General features: G+C 39.4%; 1 protein-coding gene and 1 long non-coding RNA gene across 3 annotated transcripts in view; one reads left to right on the top strand and one right to left on the bottom strand.

Annotated features, from left to right (window-relative positions):
• The window catches only part of LOC111546982, a 40,618-nt gene extending 34,711 nt beyond the window's left edge, over positions 1–5,907 (bottom strand). The window contains exon 1 of the long non-coding RNA XR_002732989.1: positions 5,796–5,907. This is a non-coding gene — a long non-coding RNA (uncharacterized LOC111546982). The remainder of the gene's footprint in view (positions 1–5,795) is intronic.
• Positions 1–14,088, top strand: part of CNTN4 (contactin 4) — a 976,954-nt gene that overhangs the window by 45,988 nt on the left and 916,878 nt on the right. The gene's annotated exons all lie outside the window — the stretch shown is intronic.

The following is a 14,088-nucleotide window of genomic DNA, read 5'->3' as shown; positions in this document are numbered from 1 at the left end:
TTTGATATGCTGCTGGATTCGGTTTGCCAGTATTTTATTGAGGATTTTTGCATCAATGTTAATCAGGGATATTGGTCTAAAATTCTCTTTTTTTGTTGTGTCTCTGCCAGGCTTTGGTATCAGGATGATGTTGGCCTCATAAAATGAGTTAGGGAGGATTCCCTCTTTTTCTATTAATTGGAATAGTTTCAGAAGGAATGGTACTAGCTCCTCCTTGTACCTCCAGTAGAATTCGGCTGTGAATCCATCTGGTCCTGGACTTTTTTTGGTTGGTAGGCTCTTAATTATTGCCTCAATTTCGGAACCTGCTATTGGTCTATTCAGGGATTCAACTTCTTCCTGGTTTAGTCTTGGGAGAGTGTAAGTGTCCAGGAAATTATCCATTTCTTCTAGGTTTTCTAGTTGATTTGCGTAGAGGTGTTTATAGTATTCTCTGATGGTAGTTTGTATTTCTGTGGGGACGGTGATGATATCCCCTTTATCATTTTTTATTGCATCTATTTGATTCTTCTCTCTTTTCTTCTTTATTAATCTTGCTAGCTGTCTATCAGTTTTGGTGATCTTTTCAAAAAAGCAGCTCCTGGATTCATTGATTTTTTTGGAGGGTTTTTTGTGTCTCCATCTCCTTCAGTTCTGCTCTGATCTTAGTTAGTTCTTGCCTTCTGCTAGCTTTTGAATGTGTTTGCTCTTGCTTCTCTAGTTCTTTTAATTGTGATGTTAAGGTGTCAATTTTAGATCTTTCCTGCTTACTCTTGTGAGCATTTAGTGCTATAAATTTCCCTCTACACACTGCTGTAAATGTGTCCCAGAGATTCTGGTATGTTGTATCTTTGTTCTCATTGGTTTCAAAGAACATCTTTATTTCTGCCTTCATTTCGTTATGTACCCAGTAGTCATTCAGGGGCAGGTTGTTCAGTTCCCATGTAGTTGTGTGGTTTTGATTGATTTTCTTTGTCCTGAGTTATAGTTTGATTGCACTGTGGTCTGAGAGACAGTTTATTATAATTTCTGTTCTTTTTCATTTGCTGAGGAGTGCTTTACTTCCAACTATGTGATCTGTTTTGGAATAAGTGCGATGTGGTGCTGAGAAGAATGTATATTCTGTTGATTTGGGGTGGAGAGTTCTGTAGATGTCTGTTAGGTCCGCTTGATGCAGAGTTGAGTTCAATTCCTGGATATCCTGTTAACTTTCTGTCTTGTTGATCTGTCAAGTGTTGACAGTGGGGTGTTGAAGTCTCTCATTATTATTGTATGGGAGTCTAAATCTCTTTGTAAGTCTCTAGGGACTTGCTTTATGAATCTGTGTGCTCCTGTATTGGGTGCATATATATTTAGGATAGTTAGCTCTTCCTGTTGAATTGATCCCTTTACCATTATGTAATGGCCTTCTTTGTCTCTTTTGATCTTTGATGGTTTAAAGTCTGTTTTATCAGAGACTAGGATTGCAACCCCTGCTTTTTTTTGTTCTCCATTTGCTTGGTAGATCTTCCTCCATCCCTTTATTTTGAGCCTGTGTGTGTCTCTGCCTGTGAGATGGGTCTCCTGAATACAGCAGACTGATGGGTCTTGACTCTTTATCCAATTTGCCAGTTTGTGTCTTTTAATTGGACCATTTATTCCATTTACATTTAAGGTTAATCTTGTTATGTGTGAACTTGTTCCTGTCATTGTGATATTAGCTGGTTATTTTGCTTGTTAGTTGATGCAGTTTCTTCCTAGCATCGATGGTCTTTACATTTTGGCATGTTTTTGCAGTGGCTGGTACTGGTTGTTCCTTTCCATGTTTACTGCTTCCTTCAGGGTCTCTTGTAGGGCAGGCCTGGTGGTGACAAAATCTCTAAGCATTTGCTTGTCTGTAAAGGATTTTATTTCTCCTTCACTTATGAAACTTAATTTGGATGGATATGAAATTCTGGGGTGAAAATTCTTTTCTTTAAGAATGTTGAATATTGGCCCCCACTCTCTTCTGGCTGGTAGAGTTTCTGCTGAGAGATCTGCTGTTAGTCTGATGGGCTTCCCTTTGTGTGTAACCCGACCTTTCTCTCTGGCTGCCCTTAACATTTTTTCCTTCATTTCACCTTTGGTGAATCTGGCAATTATGTGTCTTGGAGTTGCTCTTCTCGAGGAGTATCTTTGTGGCATTCTTTTTATTTCCTGAATTTGAATGTTGGCCTGCCTTACTAGGTTGGGGAAGTTCTCCTGGATGATATCCTGAAGAGTGTTTTCCAATTTGGTTCCATTTTCCCCCTCACTTTCAGGCACACCAATCAGACGTAGATTTGGTCTTTTCACATAATGCCATATTTCTTGGAGGCTTTATTCATTTCTTTTTCCTTTTTTTTCCTCTAGACTTCTCGCTTCATTTCATTCATTTGATCTTCCATCATTGATACTCTTTCTTCCAGTTGATCGAGTTGGTTACTGAAGCTTGGGCATTTGTCATGTATTTCTCGTGTCATGGTTTTTATCTCTGTCAGTTCGTTTATGGCCTTCTCTGCATTGATTATTCTAGTTATCCATTCTTCCATTCTTTTTTCAAGATTTTTAGTTTCTTTGCGCTGGGTATGTAGTTCCTCCTTTAGCTCTGAGAAGTCTGATCGACTGAAGCCTTCTCCTCTCAACTCGTCAAAGTCATTCTCCATCCAGCTTTGATCCATTGCTGGCGATGAGCTGCGTTCCTTTGGAGGGGGAGATGTGCTCTGATTTTTTGAATTTCCAGCTTTTCTGCCCTGCTTTTCCCCCATCTTTGTGGTTTTATCTGCCTTTGGACTTTGATGCTGGTGACGTACTGATGGGGTTTTGGTGTGGGTGTCCTTTCTGTTTGGTAGTTTTCCTTCTAACAGTCAGGACCCTCAGCTGTAGGTCTGTTGGAGACTGCTTGAGGTCCACTCCAGACCCTGTTTGCCTGGGTATCAGCAGCAGAGGCTGCAGAATATAGAATATTGCTGAACAGCGAGTGCTTCTGTCTGATTCTTGCTCTGGAAGCTTTGTCTCAGGGGTGTTCCCCGCCGTGTGAGGTGTGAGGTGTCAGTCTGCCCCTCGTGGGGGATGTCTCCCAGTTAGGCTACTCAGGGGTCAGGAACCCACTTGAGCAGGCAGTCTGTCCCTTCTCAGGTCTCAACCTCCATGCTGGGAGATCCACTGCTCTCTTCAAAGCTGTCAGACAGCTGTCAGACTCCACCCAAAGGTGGAGTCTGCAGAGACAGGCAGGCCTCCTTGAGCTGAGGTAGGCTGCACCCAGTTTGAGCTTCCTGGAGGCTTTGTTTACCTACTTAAGCCTCAGCAATGGAGGGCGCCCCTCCCCCAGCCTCGTTGCTGCCTTGCAGTTAGATCTCAGACTGCTGTGCTAGCAATGAGGGAGGCTCTGTGGGCATGGGACGCTCGGGGCAAGGTGTGGGATATAATCTACTGGTGTGCCATTTGCTGAGACATTGGTAAAGCACAATATTAGGGTGAGAGTTACGCGATTTTCCAGGTATTGTGTGTCTCAGTTTCCCTTGGCTAGGAAAAGGGATTCCCTTCCCCCTTGTGCTTACCAGGTGAGGTGATGCCTTGCCCTGCTTCAGCTCTCACTGGTCAGGCTGCATCCGCGGACCAGCGCCAACTGTCTGGCACTCCCCAGTGAGATGAACCCGGTACCTCAGTTGAAAATGCAGAAATCACCTGTCTTCTGTGTTGCTTGTGCTGGGAGCTGGAGGCTGGAGCTGTTCCTATTCGGCCATCTTGCTCCCGATCCCTCTTCTTTTTGTTGTTTTTTTTTTTTTAAAGACAGAGTCTCATTCTGTCACCCAGGCTGGAGTGCAATGGCATGATCACAGCTCACTGCAACCTCACCCCCTGGATTCAAGTGATTCTCATGCCTCAGCCTCCCCAATAGCTGGGATTACAGTTGCCTGCCACCACTCCTGGCTAATTTTGTATTTTTAGTAGAGATGGGGTTTCACCATATTAGCCAGGCTGGTCTCGATGTCCTGACCTCAAGTGATCTGCCCAGCTAGGCTTCCCAAACTGCTGGGATTATAGGCGAAAGCCTCTGTGCCCAGCTGAAGTGCTTTCATTTTTCACTCGTTTTTAACTTGTCCCTTCCATTGCCAGTTTACAAACTACTACAGCTGCCTCTGCAAATGATAGAAGAACAAAAATGAGGAAGAGAGGGGGCTGGAGGAGTAGGAGGAGAAGAAAGAAGCAGAGAAGGAGGACCTCGTGGAAACTAAGGTTGCTTTCAGGAATATAATGTGAGATGTTGGGAGAGAATTAAGGAGTGAATTTCCATGTAACTTTCAAATATTGTAAATAGGCTGCCTCCATTTTTTGCAATTGCCAGGCAATGACACTGTACTTTACTTCTACTCTCCTCTGAAGGAGCAAAATGAGTGCTCTATGGCCTTAGCCTCTATTTCTCTCTTACCTAGATTCAAATGTATGTCATGCTTTGTGCCTTCATTAAGTAAGCGATTTTTCTCAAGGTCACTGGGAGCACCATGCTCACTCCCTCTGGATGGTTCACTGTACTGCCGTACAGCCTTGCTGACCATCTCATGATTTTGGGTTCATGTTCGTTTTAGAGACTGGATTTTTTTCTGTTTTCTGTTTCCCATTTTCTTTGTTACTTGGAATTAACCATGGCCAGATCAATTAATAAAGCCGTTCTGTTTGTCTTATTCTATTTGTGGATTTGGTTTGCAGTTACCTTCACAAATATTTTGGTGGCTAATGAAGTTAAACCAAAGTTTGTGCATCTGATTTTGCATAAGCCATGTGCCAAAACTGTGTTAGGTTCAATAATGCTCATTTTCTTGTTTAATTTTCACAACAACTAAGAATATTATCAGATTCATATTCTCCTTAGATAATTAATCATTAATCAGATTATTATTCTCCTTAGAAGGAGGTGATACTATTCTTGATTTAGACATAAAAAATCTGGAGCCGAGGCAGGTGGATCACGAGGTCAGGAGATCGAGACCATCCTGGCTAATACGGTGAAACCCTGTCTCTACTGAAAATACAAAAAATTAGCCAGGCATGGTGGCGGGCGCCTGTAGTCCCAGCTACTCGGGAGGGTGAGGCAGAAGAATGGTGTGAACCTGGGAGGTGGAGCTTGCAGTGAGCCGAGATAATGCCACTGCACTGCAGTCTGGTAGACACAGAGAGACTCTGTCTCAAAAACAAAAAAGAAAAAAAATCTGAGGCTCAGAGAATCACCAGCAGATTGTAATTTTGAGCCCAGATTATCAACATCTAAATTCTCACTCCTCTTATTATACCATTCTACTAATTTATCAATGATAAATATTTGTTAAATGCATGTTGTGTGCTAGGCATTGCACCCTGTTCTTTATTTACAAGCATATGAGTTATTATCTCTGCTTTGTAGATGAAGAAATTGAGTTTAGAGTTAAATGATTGCCCAACATTCTGTTGTTATAAGTGCAGAATCAGTAAGCAAATTGCTCCACTGTGTCCTCCAGGGCCTGAGTTCTTACATTGCCATGAGCCATTAAATGTAAGATGCTAATTAAAGGTATCCGTGACTAATTTTAATGACTAACTCAAGTTTGGTGGAATTGATTTACCATAATATTTTGGTTACTTTTTAGGGCTACTCAGGCGTACATAGTTGAACTATAGCAGCAAATAGTGTGAGGGGAAGTAAGGGTTCTTAGCCTCCTTTCTGGGTTTACAGCAATATTTTGAACTAAGAAGATAAAGTAGAATTAGACATGAGCAAAGCTGCATCCCTTTCTTCTGCAGGTGAGAAAGAAATAGAGGGTGTAGGAGGTGAGTATACCTACCTATCAAGCCTTCATGATTTAGGTATGTGGAGCTGGTGGGACTGGAGCAATTGCCATGAAGTTCACAATTTTAGTGTGGCCGGTGATCTATTTCTTTGGCCACAGCTTACATATCAGGTCTGGGGATTTTTCTGGATACTGAAGGGTCTAGCTTCCAGCCTTAAAATTACTCTCCCACTTGTAGGTCAGTAAAATGAGAGTTTCTTTTACTTGGAAGTTTTAAGTTGACAGTTCCCATGATAAATCACTCCCACTTAGACTTTGTTGGTTTCTACCTTGTGGGATTTTCATAGGGTTTCTAAAAGGGAAAGACAAGCACTAGAGTGAAGAATTGTTCTTATTGTGGAAGGATCATCAACCTTGGCTGGACACGCAGATCAAGGGATTCAGGGATGGGTGGCAAAGGATCATTGAAAGGTTTGCATGTGACACTTGCCTAACTATAGTAGTTAATTCAACTCTGCCTACACAATGACAGGGATTACTAAGGACATCAGTTGTATTGTACTCATCCCTCTGACCCCACATCCTAATGTTAATAGTTATTCTTAAACCTGGAATTGAGAACCCAAAGATAAACCAGTGCCCAGCACATAGCAAGTTCTCAATTAAGTTTATTGAATTAAATCAAAAATTGGAATTGTATCTATCAAAGCCATATCAGCTCTAAGCTTCTTAAGAGAGAAAAATCTGCCCAGAGTTTCTCAGGAGGGATTTCTCAACATCGAAGCCGTCCTGTTCATATTGGATTTATTTTACTGACATAAATAGGAATATATGAGCAGGGAAGATCGGATACCACAATAAGGGTTTTGTACCATGATATACGTCATTTTCTCCCCCTAGGAAAGGACTGCTGATGAAAACAATATTGGAGGGAGGTGGTCTCAAGAGGGTGGATGTTCAGGTGGAGGTTATCTCTGGTGCTCTGGGCTTCTTATTCATAATTTTCTCCCCAAAGAGAGTGGTTTTCAACTTCACAATTCCTTTGCTCATTTGGAAATATAGTAGCAGAAAGATGAAGAGTGTTTGTGACCCACAACTAAAGTCTGTGTTCTCTTGTCACTTCATCAAATTAATTCTGTTGGCATTTTGTTCCCCCCCAGAAATAAATCACTGTTACGTGATTCTTTATAAAGCATTCCACACATTTATCATACCACAGTGATCTGAACCCATTTAGGGAATTTTAAGCTACCGTTGGTCATGTTGCAGGCCTAGCAACTCTGGCCTTGTTACATTGCATCTCTCTGCACTCCCTGTGCTACCGTTAATCCTTCAGGACTGAGAATCAAGGCTTTGCCAGTTAGAGGCTTGGAAATAATCATATTAAACATAATAGTGCAGCAAATTGAGATTGAGCTTTTGATTTTTTTAAGTTCACAGAGAGCAAGAAGACAGGAAAGGACCAGCAGATTGAGAAAAATTGGGAATAAGATGAAATATCCTCAAACTTTAGCTTTTACGATTCTGCCTCACATTCAGTTTAATTATGAAATTTACTGGCAGCAACAATTGGCTTTTGGCATAAATTAATCATGCCGAGCATTATACATGAAATAAAATTTCAGTCCTATTTGTTGAACATTTTCTAAGAGCTTGGCATTCTTGCTCAGCACTTTACATAGGGTTTCTCCTTATCTATCTTATGAAATATGTTATTATTATCATTCCCACTTTTAATATAAGAATATTTGGGGATTAGAAGCCTTAAGTAATTTGACAAAGGTCACATAACCTAGCATAATAGACTAGAAAACAAACTCAGGATGCTGTAATTAGTACACTGGAGTCATGCTTCTTATTTTTTTTTTAAAATGAAGTCTTGCCATTAGTTTTGTTTTTTAATCTTTAATACTTTTATTTGAGAATTGATAATTAACCATTTTAAGAAAATAGTTACATAAATTTAGAAATTATTTGGAAAACAGGTAAAATTGCTACATTATTTTAATTTATATTTATTTTATTTTAAAAATAATATTTTCATCTATATTTGAGGGGTACATAGGAAGCTAAGACTTCTATTGATGTTAATTATTGGTATTTGTTTACTGTAACTTTAGTGAATAATTTAATTATTTTATTAATTCTGTCATCATATGCTAAACCTAGAGTAACTGCTGTTAGTAATTTTTTTTAGCTACTACGGATTGAAGTATTTTTGATTAGAGTAAAATTTATTTCTAAAGGTAACCTGAGCAATATCTATATGTTGTAGATAGATATTACTATCTACAGTAATATCTATGTATATAGTATCTATGTAGTAGATTTCCAATTTGCTTTGCTCTTATCTAAAATAGTAAATATATTTTATATCCTGTTCCAGTGAATGCACACATACAAACACATATATATGAAACTAACACTTCATAAGATATTAGTTACCCTTATTATAATCAGTGCTCACTTGATATTTTACATTTTATCCCATTGTAAATTATATACTGGTCATGACCCACAATATTGATTTCTTAACTCCCTAATGATTATAGCCTTCAGTTTATCATTTGTTCAAATATAGTGTGGTAGAAAAAAAAGATGATACGACTTTTCAGCCAGAGAGGTCTGGTTCCCTCCCTGATATATGTTAGTTATATGTCACCTTATCTGTAAAATGGTGATTATCAGTACTTCTCAGGGAAGTTGTAAAGCCTGGTACCTAGTATATAATTAGTAAATATCACTTTCTTTTGTTTTTAGAGCTCACACTTCATTCCATAGTTTTTGTTGTTGTTGTTGTTTTGTTTTGTTTTTTGAGATGGAGGCTCACTCTGTCGCCCAGGCTGGAGTGCAGTCACGATCTTGGCTCACTGCAACCTCTGCCTCCCAGGTTCAAGCGATTCTCCTGCCTCAGCCTCCCGAGTAGCTGGAACTATAGGCACCCACCACCACGCCCAGCTAATTTTTGTATTTTTAGCAGAGACGTGGTTTCATCATGTTGACCAGGATGGTCTCGATCTCTTGACCTCGTGATCGGCCTCCCAAAGTGCTGGAATTACGGGAGTGAGCCACTGCGCCTGGCCTCATTCCATAGTATTATGGAAAATGTCTAATTGTTTAAGTGTTCCAGCACTTTATTTTTTAAATACTATTATTTTTCTACCCTCAGCATACATCAGAGGAGCATTCCAGCCCTTTAGTTTGGATTTTCATGCTATTTCTGATTTTAACTATGTGTGTTCTTCATATCTTGGACTAAAAAATAAAAACAAATTAACAAATTAACACTAGCAAAAAAAAAAAAAAAAAAATCGCAGTAATTTTTAACAGACCAACATTAAGTACTCTAGAAGCCAGACCAGAAGCTAGGGGCTCATTAATTTTTATGTATCGTAAATGGAAATGACTTTTATTTGTTAATTATTTTTTATGACCACCTATTGTAACATCTTCCAACACATATTTCCACCTTTCCAGTCCTCCACTCTAACCTTCCTCACCCATTTTTTGTAGAGGTGCCAGTGAAGTCTTTCTTGGTCAATGCTTCAATCCCATTATTTCCCATCTCAACAGGCTTCATTGGCTCACCATTATCTTTCAAATTAGTCACAGGCTCCTCAGCCTGAATTGAGGCCTTTATAACACAATTCCTAGTCTCCCTTTGGAGATGTGCTTCCTTTCAGTGCCCTCTCTGTATTTCATACTTACTGCTCTGATCAAGCAAGATGGCCATTTCCCAAATGGATCTCACAATTTCCAGGCTCTGTGTCTTTCCTTGCGTTGTATCTTCTACCTAGAAGACTTTTCTCCCAGTCCATCTGTCCTCATTAAAAACTCCGCTCCTGTTTTCAAATTCCTTGTCTGTTTCATTGTGACTCTTCTGATTCTCTTTCACTCCCACACTACTTCTATTGATATTGATTTCTCTGAAGCTGGCTCCTAGTGCCTTTTTTCTTCTTATCTTAAGGCATGTATAGTGTGTCTCAAGTTGGAATTATTTCATGGCTCTCATATGGTTGATTGGTGGTGGGACTTTATCGCTAATGATAATTCAGAAAATAGTAGTGGGACTAATTGCAGTTCTGCAGATTTCACCTTAAACATACGCTGCTTCTTGGGGTGTGGAAGCTGGACACATTCAGATAAGATTATTCAGAAAAACAGTAAGGTCAGGCACACTGGTTCCCTCCCATAATCTCAGCACTTTGGGAGGCCTAGGTGAGAGAGTCACTTTAGCCCAGGAGTTTGAGAGTAGCCTGGGCATTATAGGGGTACCCTGTTTCTACAGAAAATTAAAAAAAAATTAGATGGACTTGGTGGTGTGTGCCTGTAGTCCCAGCTGCTCAGATGGCTGGGGTAGAAATCACTTGAGCTCAGAAGGTGGAGGTTGCAGTGAGTTGATACTGCACCACTGCACTCCAGCCTGGGTGACAGAGCGAGACCCTTTCTCAAAAAAAAAAAGAAAAAGAAAAAATATTAGTAGGTCTAACTGTAATTTTCTAACTTCTGGTTTTAAATGTACACTGTTTCTTGGGCTGTGACAGTAGGGTAAAATTACCCAGTTTGTGTAAATCTTATGAGGCTTGATAAATGGACTTAATAATTGTCAGATGACGAAATTAAATGAGTCGGTGAATGTTAATGCGTCCCTCCTTCCATACAACTAGATGCCTTGGGACAGTTCCAATATGTGGCATTTATATTGTATTATGATGTGTTAATAATGTGGATCAGAGACAAGCAAAAGTCAAGGACAAATGTAATTTTCTGTGAAATGTATATTTAATACTTTTTAACATTTAGCGGAATTACCTTTGGATGTCAATTGAACGTTACATCCCCTTTCTGCCGTGACTCTGTGTGTGTGTGTGTGTGTGTGTGTGTGTGTGTGTGTGGTGTCTGTGGAGTAAATCTATTAATTCTCTTACTGTAATTTCAAACACTGAAGTATTATAAACTTTCTTTACTTGTATCGAGTTTTATATATTTTGTTGATTCTGCTCTAATCTGAGAGTTTTTGTGTGTGTGTGATATCAGTGAATCAGGCAAATTTCCCAGTGTGTGAAACTTCTGGGTCAGCTATTAGGTTATTATATCATTTCAGAAATGCTCCGTCTGCCTTCTGGTGGCCTTCAGATTTGGTCAAGTAGTGGAGTAGTGCAAAGACTGCTAATATTGTAGAAATCCCATGACCATACACAGTGGTTTTATTTTGTTCTAAGGGGTACACACTTCTATTTGTCTGTTTTCATGCAGAGCACATTTATATGAGGGTAAGTTCAATGGCAACTTTTAGTCTGCAGAGAGATACATTGAGAAGTATGTTACTGACCATAAATTATCAATTTGAGATAAATGCATACTTCAGAGGCCCCACTAGCTCACATTTTTACTGCTGTCCCCTAAAAGCACCTTCAGGTTTATATGCTGAAGATGGAGACCTTCATAGTTAGAAAATTGCATTCCCTCAGGCCACAGGAAATATTGCTTGACATTTTGTAACACTATTTGATGTTTTTAAAACAGCGTGCTATGTAGATACTACTCTAGGTCATGTGTAATTTTTTAATCTGTATTTATAAATGCTATGAAGCTTGCAGTTTTTAAGAATAGTAATGTTTACATTTATATGATTTAATGCCATGACTTTCCCTGTAATATAAAATTAATTTAATGTTTAGTATAAAGACAATAACCAGGTTGTGTAGTTGCAGGTTGTGTAATTGACTTGTGTATTTTCACTTCCTCATGCTGATAACATACCAGAGGCCTGACTCATGCTGGTGAAATAACCAAAAATTATTTCTACAAGGTTGTCAGGCAGACCTTTGAGTTTCAATGCAAATTCAACAGGGAATGGGGTGAGCATAGCCTTTTTTTTTTTTTTCCCTGTGTTAACAAGTAAGCTGAATATATGCAAGGTTACAGTTTGAATGTAATGATTAGGTTTATTCATATACATTTAAAATCTGATATTCTACAAAATGCTTAGCACCATACTTGACACGTTGTAAGCATTCAGTAAATTGATATTATCCTTTAAGAAGCATTTACCACAGAGGTTAAGAGCATATGCTCTAAAGCAAAGTTGCCTCAACTATTTCTGCCTCTGTTTCATCATTTCTAATATAGGGATAGATCATTTACTTCATAGAACACTGTTAAATCCATATAAAGCATCTATAACAGTGTTTTTAATAAGTAAAAAAATAAAAAATGTCAGCTAAATATTAGTTGTTTATTAATTGTAATATATCCTAAACCAACTTATTTCTTAACATAAATAGACTTCTGAACATTCTTGGAACATTAATATTTCTTTTTTCTTTGCAATTTTTTGGGATATTTGAAACTGTAAGTATCTGTACCCAGTTGTAAGACATACGTTTTTCTATTTATTTCCCCCTTGTTGGAAAAATCTATTTCTATGGGCCAGGCTGATTATCTGTCTACGGATCCTCCCCTGGGGATTCTGTAGCAGCTACTTCAAAGCTATCTCAGCTTGCACTTAATCATTTGAAACATCAGATAACTTGCTTGTTCATTTTATTCATGTTTTCTTATTGAGGAAATTACTCAACCTAAAATGAGCACCAGAAGATTATTTTTCTTGGTTTTACTCTTAAAGTCATTCTCAAGCATGTTATCTTGGAAGAGCAGGGCACTCTCCTGCAGCTTTTAAGGATGACTAAACTGGAGAACATTCTGTTTAACCACAAAACTCATGTTCACTCTGTTTAATTTCTTAAAGCTTGCCCTCCCTTCAATGCAATTACCATTTTTCTTCCACATTAGGAGGACAAGATTTGTTTGCTTTCTCTTTTGGAGAGGATGTTTATTTATTTAGAAGATACTTTTTGAGTTCCTACTGGTCCACTGGGAACTATCATACGTAAGTTGAGGATACAGGGATGAGCAAAATGGCCAAATTCCTTGTTCTCATGGACCCCATAGGAGAAGACAGACAATAGCTAGTAAACAAGTAATACATTTTTTTAGATGGCTAATTTTTGTATTTTTAGTAGAGACAGGGTTTTGCCATGTTGGCCAGGCTGGTCTGGAACTCCTGACTTCAAGTGATCTGCCCACCTCAGCCTCTCAAAGTGCCGGGATTGCAGGCATGAGCCACCTCTTTTGGCCAACAAGTAAATATTTTTGACTATGTGGAAGCATGAAGAAAACAATGAATAGGAAAATGGGACCAAGAGGCAAGAAGGACGAAATGTCTATGAGGAAGTGGTATGTGGACAGAGATTTGAATGCTGACAGGGAGGCAGCTAAGAGACTCTCTGAACAAAGAAGTATCCAGGCAGAAGGAACAACATGGGCCAGGGCTCTGGGGCCAAAACAAGCTCAGTCTGGCTGAGAAAGGGGATAAATGACTGAATACATTTTTGTAGCCTTCTATGTTCCAGGTGCTATCCAAGGTGCTTGGGATACATCAGCCAACGTATTTGCAATGTTTTGCATAGTTGTCCTCTCCAAAACTCACGTTGAAATGTAATCCCCAATGTAGCAGAATTGAGAAGTGGGGCCTTTAAGAGGTGATTGGACCCTGAGGGATCTGCCCTCAAGAATGGATTCATCCACTTATGGATTAATGGATTAATGACTTAATGGACTAATGAGTTGTCATGAAAGTGGGACTGGTGGCTTTGTAAGAAAGGGAAAAGAGACCTGAGCTAGGACACAGCCATGTGACACCCTGTGCCACCTTGGGACCCTGCTGAGAGTCCCGACCAGCAAGAAGGCCCTCACCATATGTGGCCTCTCCGTTTTCAGCCTCCACAACTGTAAGAAATAAATTTATTTTCTTTATAAATTACCCAGTTTCAGTTAATTTTGTTATCAGCAACAGATTAAGACAATAATGCATGATCTTTTCTAAGTAAATTATGTACAATATTAACTGATCAGTGTTAAAAAAGTGTGTGTATGCAGGGAGGTAAGAGTGAAGGAGTGAGTGGGTTACAGTGTAAAATAGTGAGGTCAAGGTAGGTCTCATAGAGCAGGTGGCATTTAAACAAAATATTGAAGGAGATGGGGCAAGTTTGTCAGATGGGCATGTGGGAGAAGGAATTACCAGGCACAGGTAAGAGCTAGTACAAAAACCATAAGGTAGTAGTAGGCCTGGCTTGTTCAAAGAGCCTCAAGAAAGCCTCTATAACTGGAACAGAGTGAGTGAGATGAGTGAGGTGGGAGAAGAGGTTAGAGAAGTGATTAGAGGTGGCATCAGGCCAGTCTTTATAAACCACTGTCAGGACTTCAGTTTGATTGATATGAGGTGCCGTCTGATAGGTGACTTTGGGGTGCATAGCCTGGGGAGGGGTGGAGCCAAGTTAGGAGC

Source organism: Piliocolobus tephrosceles, chromosome 2 (genome assembly GCF_002776525.5).
Source record: "Piliocolobus tephrosceles isolate RC106 chromosome 2, ASM277652v3, whole genome shotgun sequence".
Classification (NCBI taxonomy): domain Eukaryota; kingdom Metazoa; phylum Chordata; class Mammalia; order Primates; family Cercopithecidae; genus Piliocolobus; species Piliocolobus tephrosceles.
This window is presented reverse-complemented; position numbering and strand designations above follow the sequence as displayed.